At 39.6% G+C, this 13446-nt stretch overlaps 1 protein-coding gene across 1 annotated transcript in view; it reads right to left on the bottom strand.

Annotated features, from left to right (window-relative positions):
* LOC125032905 (Bardet-Biedl syndrome 1 protein-like) overlaps positions 1–13446 on the bottom strand; it is an 85192-nt gene that overhangs the window by 35308 nt on the left and 36438 nt on the right. The window lies entirely within an intron of this gene.

Consider the following 13446-nt stretch of genomic DNA (forward strand, 5'->3'; position numbering starts at 1 on the left):
TATATATGTATGTATATGTGCAAATATATATATAGACGCACGCACGCACGCACGCACGCACACACATATTTATATATGCAGTGGGCGCCGAAAATACTAGGACCTACCCTCATTATTGGAGGCAAATGTACGCTTTATGTTTTTATTGTGCCAGTAACTTGGTAGCATGTCAGTAACCGTCTATGTATGCTATTGGAAGGAAGATGTACCACTCTTTTCCGTTTCTCATTTTTTGCCCTCTTCTTTGTCGTCTTTCCATACCCAACCTGGCAGGTCAAGATGCATGCCACGCAACTAACCGATGTGGAAAAAAAACGTAATAATGAGGAAGATTGGGAGAGGGAAGTCCAATGTCATTTGCATACTTGTTGCCATGCGTGAGTTGCCAATAAATGCCATTCCTAAAAATAAGAAGCAGTCTGGAAGATCCAGGAAGAGAACACTATTTACTGAACAACTTCTTAAATTAGTTGTGAACAAGGCTGACAGCAAATGATCTCAAGAAACGTCACTCCAATCTCCTTAAAGACGTCGCCATTTGAACTATCCACCACTACCTCAAACATCGCTTTGCCTCATGGCAGAACCCATACCACTAATGACATCCTGTGGTATCAGTAGAGGTATGTGGCTTTTGCTAAAAAACACAAGGACTGGTCAGTAGAAGGTCCTCTGGTCCAATAACAACAGTTTCCAAGTCGTGACTTCTCACAGACTGGGTGTACTTCATCCCCTCAGATGTAATCGGTACGAGCCCAGGTACACCATTATAACAGTGAAGCACAGTGCTTATGTAAAAATTAGGGTTGTTTCAATGGGAATGTTGGGAGGGGTGGATTCTACTTCTTGCCTAAGAATGTGACCATGAATGGAGATCGCCGCATCCAATTTCTGAAGGAGTACATGTTAACCCAACCACTACGGGGTTATGTTCTGCCCTTTGTATTTTTTTTTTTTTTTTTTTTTTTTTTTTTTAATGTTGTTACGTACAGATGGCTCCACATGTGCTCAGCCAGCAAGGAATCTTTCAGTAGGCCCTAGTGACCGTACCAAATTTCCCTTTCCTTTGGGAAAGTCGATATCGATACTATTATTATTGTTATTAATGTTGTGATTAAATTGTTATCAAAATTTCGGTAACATTTAAAGAAATAATGCAAAAGATTATATAAATCATCCAAAAGTCGAGGAAAAGGGTAAACTGGTAAAATAGGTAGAACTTATAACTGACTCCTTGGTGACTAAGCATCTATGTGCAAATACAATAAATAAACTTGTATTACAGTGGGCATGGCATGTATTCTTGCCATACGTGCCCGTGCCGATTGGGTTGATTTTTTATGCCATCCCTGGCACTACTGTGTTCATGCAAGGTGGCGTCCTCTGCCAACCCAAAGTGAAAAGCTCCCTTAGTCCATTCGCGACGGGGCAAATGAATTAAAATGGGGAAAATGCTGTGCTCATTTTTTATATTTTTTTGTGAAATGTCTCTACATATAGATGGCTCTGTCTTACCTGATTTCACCTTTCCTTGAATTGGCGGGAAATGTATTTTTTACTAGTGCTATGAATATCGATGATGTTATTTTTATTATAAACATTATAATCATTATAATTACTATAATGTTATAAACAATAGTAATAGCAAAATAAGATAACGTAAAATATTTTACGAGACAGGCAGTACTCGTAATTGGCTCATTGGTGATTTAGTACAAGTGTAGCCATCCATGAATAAAAACAATTAAACAAGTAAACTCACAGTGGGCATGGCACGGATGCGTGACATGCCCGTCGCGAATGGATTAATTACAAAAATATCACGGCCATGATGTGGCCCAATCGCCGTTCGAATTTAAATCTAATTGAGAATGACTGTAAGGTCCTTAAGGCGAAGGTGAAAGATGTACAGGTGTCATCGGTACCGCAGCTGCGGTAGGTCGTCGCTCAAGGACTTTCGTAAAGTTGACTTTGAATTACTTCAGGACAGGGCCGGATTAAGCCCTTTAGAGGCCCTAAACACTTAAGACTTTGATGTCCCATATATGTGTAATTCAATATATAAACATAATAAACCACACAAAATTTTATCCATCGAATTTAAACAAAACTTGGCAGTAAGAAAGAAAACAATGTTTAATTTCTTAAACTTTCATTTACATTTGGAAAAATTCCTCCTGCTTTTTTTAACTGCAAAATCTTAGATCAGATCCTCAAAATTGTATACAGAGTGATTATTCGTTGCTTGCTTGATGATAGATAATGATATTCATGACCCTCATGACCAGCGATAAGCTTTGGTCATCTAGAACATGGATCATTTCTGCATATGCCTTCTTATTTTTTACTTCATCTGGTGGATCAATTTCACCAGCTTCATTGGGTGTTTGACATTCCGTATCGAATAAATCCTTCAGTTGCAGGTCCACTAAAAACTTCGCCTCCCACAACTCGTGCTCTGAATCGTCTCCGACAAATAACAGACGTTTATTGGGGCAATGACCTCTCGCCATCGTGCCTACACTACACTATCAAGCACGATTAAAAACGATATTTATGGGAGAAAAATATAATAAAAAACATCATGGATTTTAATCGGAAACGGAAGTGAAGAAATTGTTTATGTTATTATAGCAAAAATAAATCATTAGAGCTTGCGAGTCAAAGTCATTAGATTGGAAATACGCTTCCAATCCAACAGTAGGTACTATCAAATATAGTTATGTAATGTGCTTGCAATGAGTACCTACATATTGAAATAATTACATATATGACCGTTACATTAATTAAAGTTGATTGAATAGAAATTAACTTGTGTTAAATGATATATTAGCGAAATTCAGGCTTCCAATTTTGCGAAGAGTAAACTTTTCATTTAACGACGGATTCAGCTTCCCCCTAAATTAACTTGCTTTTGATGAAATATATGCGAAAATCAATCAAATATTCGACCAAGCTGGAATAATCGATTTTTTCCAGTGCAACGGTCCAATTTAGCTTCCCTATAAAATATAATGTGTTGTGTTACCTAGATAGAAACTGAATATTTTAATTTAGGTTTTTTTCACATTAATGATATCTAATTAGGTATTTGGTGCCCCCTTCCCTTTTTGATGCCCTAAGCACGTGCTTATTTTGCTTATTGGTTAAACCAGCCCTGCTACAGGAGCCTATGCGACATGCCATAATGAAAGCCGACTGTGCTGAAGACCAAAGGGGAGATGACGGGGTATTAGAATGAATGTTACTTTAATGAACCTATTTTTTTCATTGTTTATCTTCTGTCCTTGTCCGCCGGTGGTTTTTTTATATTTGTAATTATTATTTTTTTTTACACGGGACCCACTATTTCCGGCGCCCACTGTACATATATTTATGTACATATACATAAGTATAGTTATATGTAAATATATATATATATATATATATATATATATATATGTGTGTGTGTGTGTATGTAACTATATATAAGTATATACCTACTGTGTTGGTTTGTATATATGTATACAAATGGTTAATGGTTAATGGTTAAAAGCAAAATAAATGTGCTAGACATCTAAGGTCATGTAGCACTTTAGTAAATGGTAGTGAAGGGTGGTTGAGTTAGTGATTAGTTGTCAAAGTTGGGCAAAGGAATTGACGAGTAAATGGGTTAAGGTTGGGTAAGGTAATGTATAGGGGTTAGATCAAGTGAAGGATGTATATGCATTTGAGGAATGAAAACAGGTTGTCAAAGCAGAAAGTGTGAGAAGTTGTGGGAGGGATCACGAAAAATCGGTTCCATTTGGCTGGGCTAAATAGATTATTTAAGAATTTTGTGGAGATGGGGTAGTAGAAGGACGGGGGCATGTGGAAGAGGGAGTAGTGTTGAGGGAGGTAGTGTTATGGGGAGGTGGACAATAAGGTTGTAAGGTAATAATAAGGGAGGATGGGGTAGTTGATGAAGAAGGTTGTGGGGGTATAGTTGTTGAAGTTGAGCATGTTGGGAGTAGAAATGTCTCCTGGGTTGTTGATTAGGGTGGATACTGTACTAGTCGGCATTGAGGAGGGGGTATTAGTTGTAGTGTTCAGAGCCGTGGTCAAAGGAGAGCCTGGGGTTAGGGAATCGGGCGAGTTTGAATTGGTGGAGCTATTTGATGAAGAGGCAAGCCCCATTGCCTCTAATATTGGTATGGTTAATGGTTAATGGTTATTCATTGTTGGCCATGATAAGCCTGGAGTATGTTGGGGAGAGAAACGGTCCACCCCTCAGGGTCGCTTGAGGGGTAAGGGCTAGACAACTAAGCAGGGGAATACCGTGCCCATGGCTCCCTCAGGCCGTTCAGGACTGGCACAAAGTCAGCCTTTCATCCTTTCAGCACGGCTCTCACACCTTAAGAAGTGGATAGTAGAAGGGGTTGGTGAAGGGACAGAAAGGAAAAAGTAGGAGGGGGAAAAAAAGACCATGCAATATTTGTTGAGTCGAGGGCTGAGTCCCAAGGTTGGGGAGTTCCCCAACATTGGGTCCCAGTCTCCGCCTCCTAAGTCCCCCCACGACAATATGTATACAAAGAGAAACACACACACAATAATGCACACAGTGCTGATAAGTAGAACAGCCCCTATAAGACATTGAATTAAATTGTAACGTTTCGAGCTTTTCAAAAGTTCCTCATCAGACGAATAACAGATATGGATACATTGTACTGAATTTTGTGATGCACATTTGGTCAATAGGCTGGTCTCTTTTAGGAGGATAGGGTTAAGCAGTCACTGAGTTGTTGGCCTAACAATGGTCCCGTAAGTATCTTCCACAATGGCTAGTGGCTGCATATACCCTCTCACAACCCCTGCAGCTGTTAGACAGAGATCTCTAACACACAGCTTCCCCTTGTTGGACTCTGCCAGACGTACTGCAAATAAGGACTTGACAAAGAAACCATCAACAAATAATGTCTATACATGAAATCATCCAACAGATAAACTCTCAGGCATACTCCCGGTATGCCCCCAAAACAGGGAGACCTCTGACTTTCTCCCAGACTGAGATGGGAACACAACCTGGACCAGCCACTCCCACGACCAAAGCTCCAAACCCAGGCCGAAGGGGCGGTCCAGAAATAACCCAGACCAGAGACAGACTGAGGGAGAACCCCCCCCCCCCACCCCATAGCAACAACAAGCAAGGGATTGAGAGGGTGGTGTTGCCAACTCATGTGTATGAGCGGCTGACTGTCACAGTCATCTCCCTAGTTACTTATGGTGTCATTGTTGAGTGACTACCGTGTGGTAAGCTGTGACTTTTCTCCATGTATGGACTGTCCAAGAGCCCTGATGTAAGAGACTAGACTTGCTGCATGACAATGTGTGTCTGGGATTGGTGGAAATGGGCAATAGGAAAGACTGCTGTATAGCCTGACGTTCCTGTGTGCTCCATGAACTGAGGGAGGAAAGTGACATGTGTTGTTCTTCCCTGTGGCTGCGTGGGCTTGACCATCTGCTTAGTCACCTTGCCCGAGAATTGGACAGCCTGGCCTGAGGATGGGAACGGGGTCTTTGGACACCCATCTGTCCCCATCCTTGTCAAGCTCTGAAGGAAATCCTGGACAATCCACGACAGGATGTGACCTCTTAGCCCTCCATGGAATATCCTTAAGTGACCGTAGACGATTAACCATGGAGGGAGGGTCCAAAGAGGTTGAACTTTGAGCTAAGCTAAGCCCTCTCAGCCTGACACCGAGGTCGTAAGGGGGGCCAGGAACCAGACTGCAATGGACCTTGAGCCAAAGGTAAGGACTGTAATGCAAAAGAGTACTAGTTAGCAGCTAGATGACTCACTTCATACTGTATTTCCATGTCAAGACACCATATCAGAAAATTATATATGCTGTTGGCCTTTAGGAAATTAAAAAAAAACTCTAAAATGTAAAAAAAAAAAAAAAAAAAAAAAATGCTCATCTCCACTGGAACCACATGAGCAGGCAAGAGGGATTGAGAGATAGAGTCCTCTTGTACCATCGAGTCAGACTGAATCCCGTGAAGATGTGACGGACTGCGAGACCTTCCTTCTGACTATGCAGTTTCATTGACATTGTAAAGCATGCTGATATTCAAACCAACTCGGTGCTCCACTCGGCACATTCAGAATACAAATACCATTAAGGCAGAAAGTACATACAGAATGAGGGTCATTGGAGCCACTATCAATAAGTCGATTGCAACCTATAACCATGCAGATCCTCCTGATGGCACGTGGAACAGTAGATGAGGATGAAGATAAACCGGGTGAAGTCACCATGTTGATCACCTCCGACTCCTCGGCTATCACACTACAGGAAGGTTTTGAGTCATCTTCCTGTTCTGATGAACCATCGTTGAGTTCAGCAAAATCAGACGACAAATTAAGGGGAAAAGATGGGCAATATGTAAGAGCACTCTCATGAATAACCACACTTTACTACGTCTAAAAAATGAATGACAAACGCAGTGCGCGAGAGGACTGCAGCGATAGCAGAGTTGCCAACACAACAGTGTGTGTGTGTGTGTGTGTGTGTGTGTGTGTGTGTGTGTGTATAATTGAGTATATATATAAATATATAGATATACATATATAATGTTTGTGTGTATATATAAATATATTGTATATATATTTAGATCTACACTTTATATACATATAAAAAATATATATCTATTTATTTATATATTATATATATATATAGTATATCTATATATACTATATATGTATATGTATATATATATATGCATGTATATGTATATGTACATATAGGTATGTAAGTATATGTGTATATACATATACATACATGCATATATATATATATATATATATATAGATGGACAGATAGATATAATATTTCACATGTATATTTAAAAATAAAACATTTGAGGTTAGGTTATATGATTCAGGCCGAGAGAAGAAAATAAAATTTACAGCCGACATATATAGAATTTTCCTGGGTCAAATAATTATGCATGTATGTATTTATGTATGTGTGTATGCGTGTGCTCGCATATGGTTATGTATGTATGTATTTATATATGTATTTACATATATATGTATATATATGTATGTATATATATGCATATATATACATATATGAATATATATATATACATATATATACATATATGTACATATATGTATATATATATGTATAGTTACGGAATTATATTTCAGTACACTTGCTGGGTCCCACCTTGTACATCTGGCAACAACATTGTTGTAAACATAGAGTAGATAGTATTTTTTATGAATGAAAACCCTTGGCAGATTGTAACAAGGAGTGTAATTGGTAAAAAATAAATGACCAACAAATGTATTAGTATCTATTTTTGGAAACTATGCAGGCCATTTCATCTTTCCTTTTCTTCAAACAAGTGATAGCAAAACATGTAGTATTAGCTATCATTGAATTTGTAAAAGGATATTTTTGTAAATGCGATTTCCTGGCATTGCCTGTTTATCGGCGTGGCAACACCTAGGGAGGTGAGGTTGTATATTTTCAATTATAACTGCATATTTCTTGAAACATAAAAACGCTTAATTCTTTAAAAATCTATGTATGGCAGCGAAAACCAATCGTTGATACCTTTGTAAATACTTTTCGTGGGGGGGGGGGGGGGGGGCGTGACTACACCATCTAGTATCGACTAATCAAACTAATTAAGTGACTGTTTTTTTTTCGCTACCAAATACTGATTAAATAAACATGCTACATATTCTTCATTATTTAACATAATTTGGACGCAAAACCACAATAGGGTTATGATGAATATATAGATGCTTTATCATTATGTATAATTAATTTCTAATGTTAAAATCTAACAATAGTTTTCGCAATTATTATTATTCCATAAGTCGTGGTGTTTCTCCGAGATGTCGCATCCACATTCGAACATCCGAGTGAGAAAATATACGTTTGCTTGTTTCAACTCGCAGAACTACTAGCTGGGTGGTTCCAAAGAGGGTGAATATCAAGTTTTAGAACTTACTCCCAGTACATGAGTTATGCGATGTCTAATATCTCAAAAAAAAAATTGTTCGTTCTGATGAAATGGGCGCTATACTTTTTTCCATTTATTCAATCTTATTTAATTATGCTTGTCAATACACATCCGTTTGCAGTATATGCGTAGGTGTAGATAAAAATGGTATACTTGTGTTTTGTCACAAAATCAAAGCTTTCATATATCATCTCCATATGTGTTTGAATTGATAAAATGACTTGGTTTTTTTTTCGTCATATCCAAACACTAATTCAATAAACAGGAAATATGCTATGTTATTATTTTGGAACAACTGAACGAAAACCTGTAGTAGGGCAACTATGAATGAGTTCATGTGTGTGATGAGGAACTAAAGTTGTTAAAGATTTTATTTAGAGTCGTTGGTTTGATAGTTGATACACATTTTGAACCACTTCTCGCGCAAATTACCATAAGTAGTTGACATAAAATATATGTATATATATATATATCCATAAATAAGTATATACATATTTTTCTTTGCCGGGGGATTCGGTAAATCGTATGAGTAAATCTTTTAACTTTAAAGATATTTTTACTATCGGTTTATTTCTAAGAAGGAAAATGGTAATAACTAGTAAAGAAAGGCCAATATTGGGGGCAGTCATACTTGTAAAACTTTATATTTCCCTTTAGCATGATATAATAGCTACTGTGACAATATTCGCAATAACATTTTTCATCGGGTTTGAGCCACATGTCTTGCTTGGCGGCGGAAGGATTTCCATGTGGTTTTGGTCATCGAACCACTTCGTAACTGCCCTTGACGTGTGTACTCGGCAGTTATCCTTCACGAATATGATTGTTTCTGGGAAGGATTAAAGGGTAGCAACGTGCAGATGGGAGGAATATTTTTTTTTTTTTTTTCATTTTCAAATTATCTGTCTAAACTGAATTGCCCTTTTTCTGCAAGTTCGCGAACACCACGCATGGAAATCCACCCCACTTATTATTGGTCACGTGGCCATTTCTCGCCGTCTGTCACATCTGAAAAGTAAATAATAATAGAAAATCAGAACATAGAATATGGCGGATAGGGCACTATCATCTATAAAGAACACTCTTTAAACAAATTGGAAAAAAAGATAATGATATTTTTACCTGTTATTCCTCTTTCAGCCATTGAGCTTCCCGTGCGCTCTCTACACACTGCTGGGCGAATTGGAGGCGATGTTGGCAATGTCGTTAGTTCAGCCTCTCTTTGATAACGTTCTGTGGTGAATCCCATCTGCATGTAGCACCGTGTAGCTTGTTAGCAGCTGTAGGTTTTTATGTTTTTTTAGCTGTATTGGTGAAGGGGTTTCCGGAACGAGGGCGGCCGTTCAGGGCGCCCTTCTCCTCCCACTTTATTGACTTGTATATCATCGAGTGGGAGATACCCGGCTCTCGGGTTATTTCACTGGGAAGGAAATTTCCCCCATCCCAATGATGCAGCCTCTATTTACAATTCCAGATTGTATTGCGTCCATCTAGAAAAAAGGTGTCAGCTTGGCACCTCGTTTTCACCTCGGATTCCCCATGTCATTATGATGTCATATGCCATCGGACATAATTTCTTTCTTGTTTAGCATCTATAGGGTTTTGCCGCGAAATGAATATTCAGGAATTCATTATCATAAAAAGTATCAAATATACGATTTCGTGTTTTTTATTTTCTAGACGGTTCTTCATTCTTCACACTACCTAAGTTCCGGGTGAACAAACAAGCATTTAGATTACTTTTTTACACACCGGGAAATAAGATTTTCTATCGTTAACATATTAACCCATTGCCGACGGGCATGGCATATTCGTACATGCAATGCCCACTGTGAGTTTACTTGTTTAATTGTTTTTCAACATTGATGGTTACACCAGTGTGCCAGTTATGAGTACTGGCTGTCTCGCCCGTTCACTCTTTTCATTGATTTAAAAAATATTTTACGTTGTCTTATTTCGCTGTTACTAATGTTTATATCATAGTGATTATAATGTTTATAATAAAAATAACACCATCGATATTCATAGTGTAGTGACCCATACCTAGCCAGCCGCGCCGGAGCGCTGAGAATATCAATTTTACTTCATCCGTAACTTTATCCTTATTTTAGAGGGAACCATAACGATTTGCTTTTATATATATATATATATTTTTTTATATGCACTCTTTTAACACTGGGGTGTATTCTTTTACAATAATTTATTTTACGGTTTTGAATAGTATTTTTACGGGGAGTAAGGGGTTGTAACCCCAAAGGGATAAAGTCACGCAAGCTACTTTTCTTGATCAGAACTTGCCACGCCATCTAGGGAGGGGGAAATTAGTTAGTTCGCTCCCGGGGCTAATTAAATCCTTGCTGGGTGTCGGCTATATATAGCCCGGGAACAGAGCGTAAGAGGCAGGGGGTCTAGGTTCTACGTCCACGTCCTTAAGCGGCCGATGTACACCCGGCGGAAGCTAGTGACTTTTTTTTTTTTTTTTTTTTTTTTTTTGTGAGGAGATTTTAATGGCAGTTAGGTGGGATGTTTTGACTTTTTCATTTTTTATAATAGAAACAGAGTGCTCCTTTTATCTTTGTTCTGGTTCTGGATTCTTATCGTTCGTTTGCTTTAAATGTACATGTGTTTAATGTTTACCTTTTTTGTATTCTACCAGTGTTTTTGTGTGTTGCTGTTTTAATAAATGTGTGTTTAAAGATTCGTGAGTGAAATTCCTCTTTTTACTTTAAACCTTTTAAGAGACAAATGATACCATAACTTGGCTACCTGTGGCAAGCAATTGACACACTTCTATCAGCCCTTAAGGCTGACACGCACTCCCCTCGGAATTTAACACGCTTACCAAACAAACTCTTGTGGATTAGGTAATTTTTCCTTTTCTTAGATACAAACTTTCCTTTTTATCAATTTACACTCTTCTAGACGTCTTCTCCTTTCGATACATGTATTGTTCCTGGACGTACTACCCAAGTGATGGCAGCGGTGATGACCTAATTAGCAAGAGTAATTAGAGTAATTAAGAGTCAATCACTACAATAGCACTAGTAAAAAATATTTTTTTCCTGGCACTCCTTTGTGGCTAAGCAATAGCAGAGCCATCTATGTTCAGAGACATTTCACAAAAATATTAAAAATTAGCAGAGCATTTTCCCCATTTTTTATTCATTTTCCCCGGCGGCAATGGGTTAGGATTATGTATCAAAGCTTTGACATGCACTGACCACTCGTGTTCGAACTCTTGATGAGGCAACACCTTGTTTAAACACAGTAACAACAAACACTAGGTCTTGTGCCACTTGAGCTACCCTGGAGCCCGGGGCCTCTTGTCTCGCTTGACATTGTTGTTCCTGAGTTCTCTTAAAGTAAATTAAAATAAAGTGAAATCCTGTATTTGCAGAACATTTGTTGTGCTTTGCCAGCACCTTCAGTGCTCTTGCTTTGCAGGTGACACGAGGCTACAGTAGTAGTAGTCAGTACCCCACCCCAGACCCGCAGCTCTCTTCTACACCAGGGTAGCCCTGGGTAGGGAGGCCCAGTAGTCTGGGCCGTCATTTGGGCGCACTTTTTCTTTGGTCCTGATCTCTTTTCATCTTAATGTGACTTTCCTGAGCCTACCGGAGTTCCTCGTGAACTCCCGTATTCGCTTGGGGGGTGGACATTGAATTACCGTCCTTCGCCTAGGCAAGTTCGGCGGTAAGGAAGTGTCCCACACATAACTCGATCCCTCTGTGGTACTGGAGAACGCAACCAGGCTTCCACTGGGGGGGTAGAGGACGAAATACTGATTCACTCTCTTAGCTATTGCAGTTAGGTTGATAACAACAGTTCAGAGGTTTTTTGTCCCTTCAGGACTACGACTTTGAGCAGAGGGGTCGGACCTGGTCCGATACCCAGAATGAATGACTCCCCGGCTACCCCTTCTCCTCCTCAAGGAGGGGGGGCGACTCATGACCACTCTCTGACAACGAACAATGGTACCCCCACTAATGACAAGACGAGACGACCACTTTTCACAATCCCCACCCAGAATGCAAGGTTCGCGAATGTAAAATGCGTGAATGAAAATCAGTCGCTTTTGAACGTGAACCCCTTTATCATAAAAAAGGTCCTTGATGGTCAAGTGGACGGCGACTTTGATTTTGTAAAAAAATTGCGAGATGGAAGCCTCCTTGTTAAAGTACAATACAACTCCCAGATTAAGGATTTACTTAAGCTGACGCAAATTCATGATCTTCGAGTTAAAGTAACTATCCCTATTGGCCCAAATACCTGTAAGGGAGTAATCTTTCACAGGGATTTGAGGACGATGGATGAAAGTGAAATTCTTGAGAGCATGAAGGACCAAGACGTAGTGGACGTTCATTGTATGACCAAGAAGGACGGGAATGTACGAACGAAAACTGGACTGTGTTTTTTGACTTTTGCTTTGAATAAAATCCCTGAATATGTCAACGTCGGTTATGAACGTGTTCAAGTAAGACCTTATGTCCAAAAACCAATGCATTGTAAAAGATGCCAAAAATTCGGACACACTTCATTAAGATGTATTGACAAAGATTCATCTAAATTTGTTTGCCGTAAATGTGCTGAAGCCCATGACACCATCACATGTACTAGCAAAATTTCTAAATGTGCTAACTGTGAAGGTCCCCATCATTCAGGATCTGCCGAGTGCAGCATCCTGAAGAAGGAGACTGAAACATTGGCATATATGAGAAAGCATGAAGTTAGTTATACTGAAGCTAAGAGGAAAGTGGAAAGTTTGACACACAAACCTGATACTTCCTATGCTGCAGCAGTAACTAGCAACACCCCTAGTGCAAGTGATGTCAGTCAGCAGCTTGCAGCCAAGGATAAAGAAATTGCTGAACTTAAACAAACGGTTAAGGAATTGAACATTAAAGTTTATCAGTTGACTAAATTGGTCGATCAAATGGCTGCATCAACCCAGCCAAAACATCTTAAGGAAGCTGATACTGAATCACAGTCCGGAGCGCACCTTCCCGTCCGGGCTACTCCTGTGAGGACTTCGTCTGACTCGCGATCGGTTTCTCGAGAGAGAAGCAGGTCGCAGTCTGTCAGTCGTCTCCCTCGCCAGGAGGTGCAGGACATGGAGGCTTCTGTCTCCAAACCATCCCGTGAGAGGTCCCCGGGAAGCGAGGGAGAGGAGGCGCCTCCCTCCCATAAAAAGAAAATTAAAACTGGTGGACAAGGCACTTCCAAACCCCATAAAACGTAATCATCGCGTCAACCATTATACAATGGAACTGTCGAAGTATTAGATCTAAAGTAAATGACCTTAAATGATTAGCCTCGTCCTATGCTTCCGATATTATAGTTCTCCAAGAAACTCATTTGACAAACCTCGTCTCTGACGAGGTCGTATCGCTCAGGAACTACCATTTATGTCGGAAGGATCGTGAGGGTAGGGGTGGAGGCGGAGTC

Source organism: Penaeus chinensis, chromosome 2 (assembly GCF_019202785.1).
Source record: "Penaeus chinensis breed Huanghai No. 1 chromosome 2, ASM1920278v2, whole genome shotgun sequence".
Classification (NCBI taxonomy): Eukaryota; Metazoa; Arthropoda; class Malacostraca; order Decapoda; family Penaeidae; genus Penaeus; species Penaeus chinensis.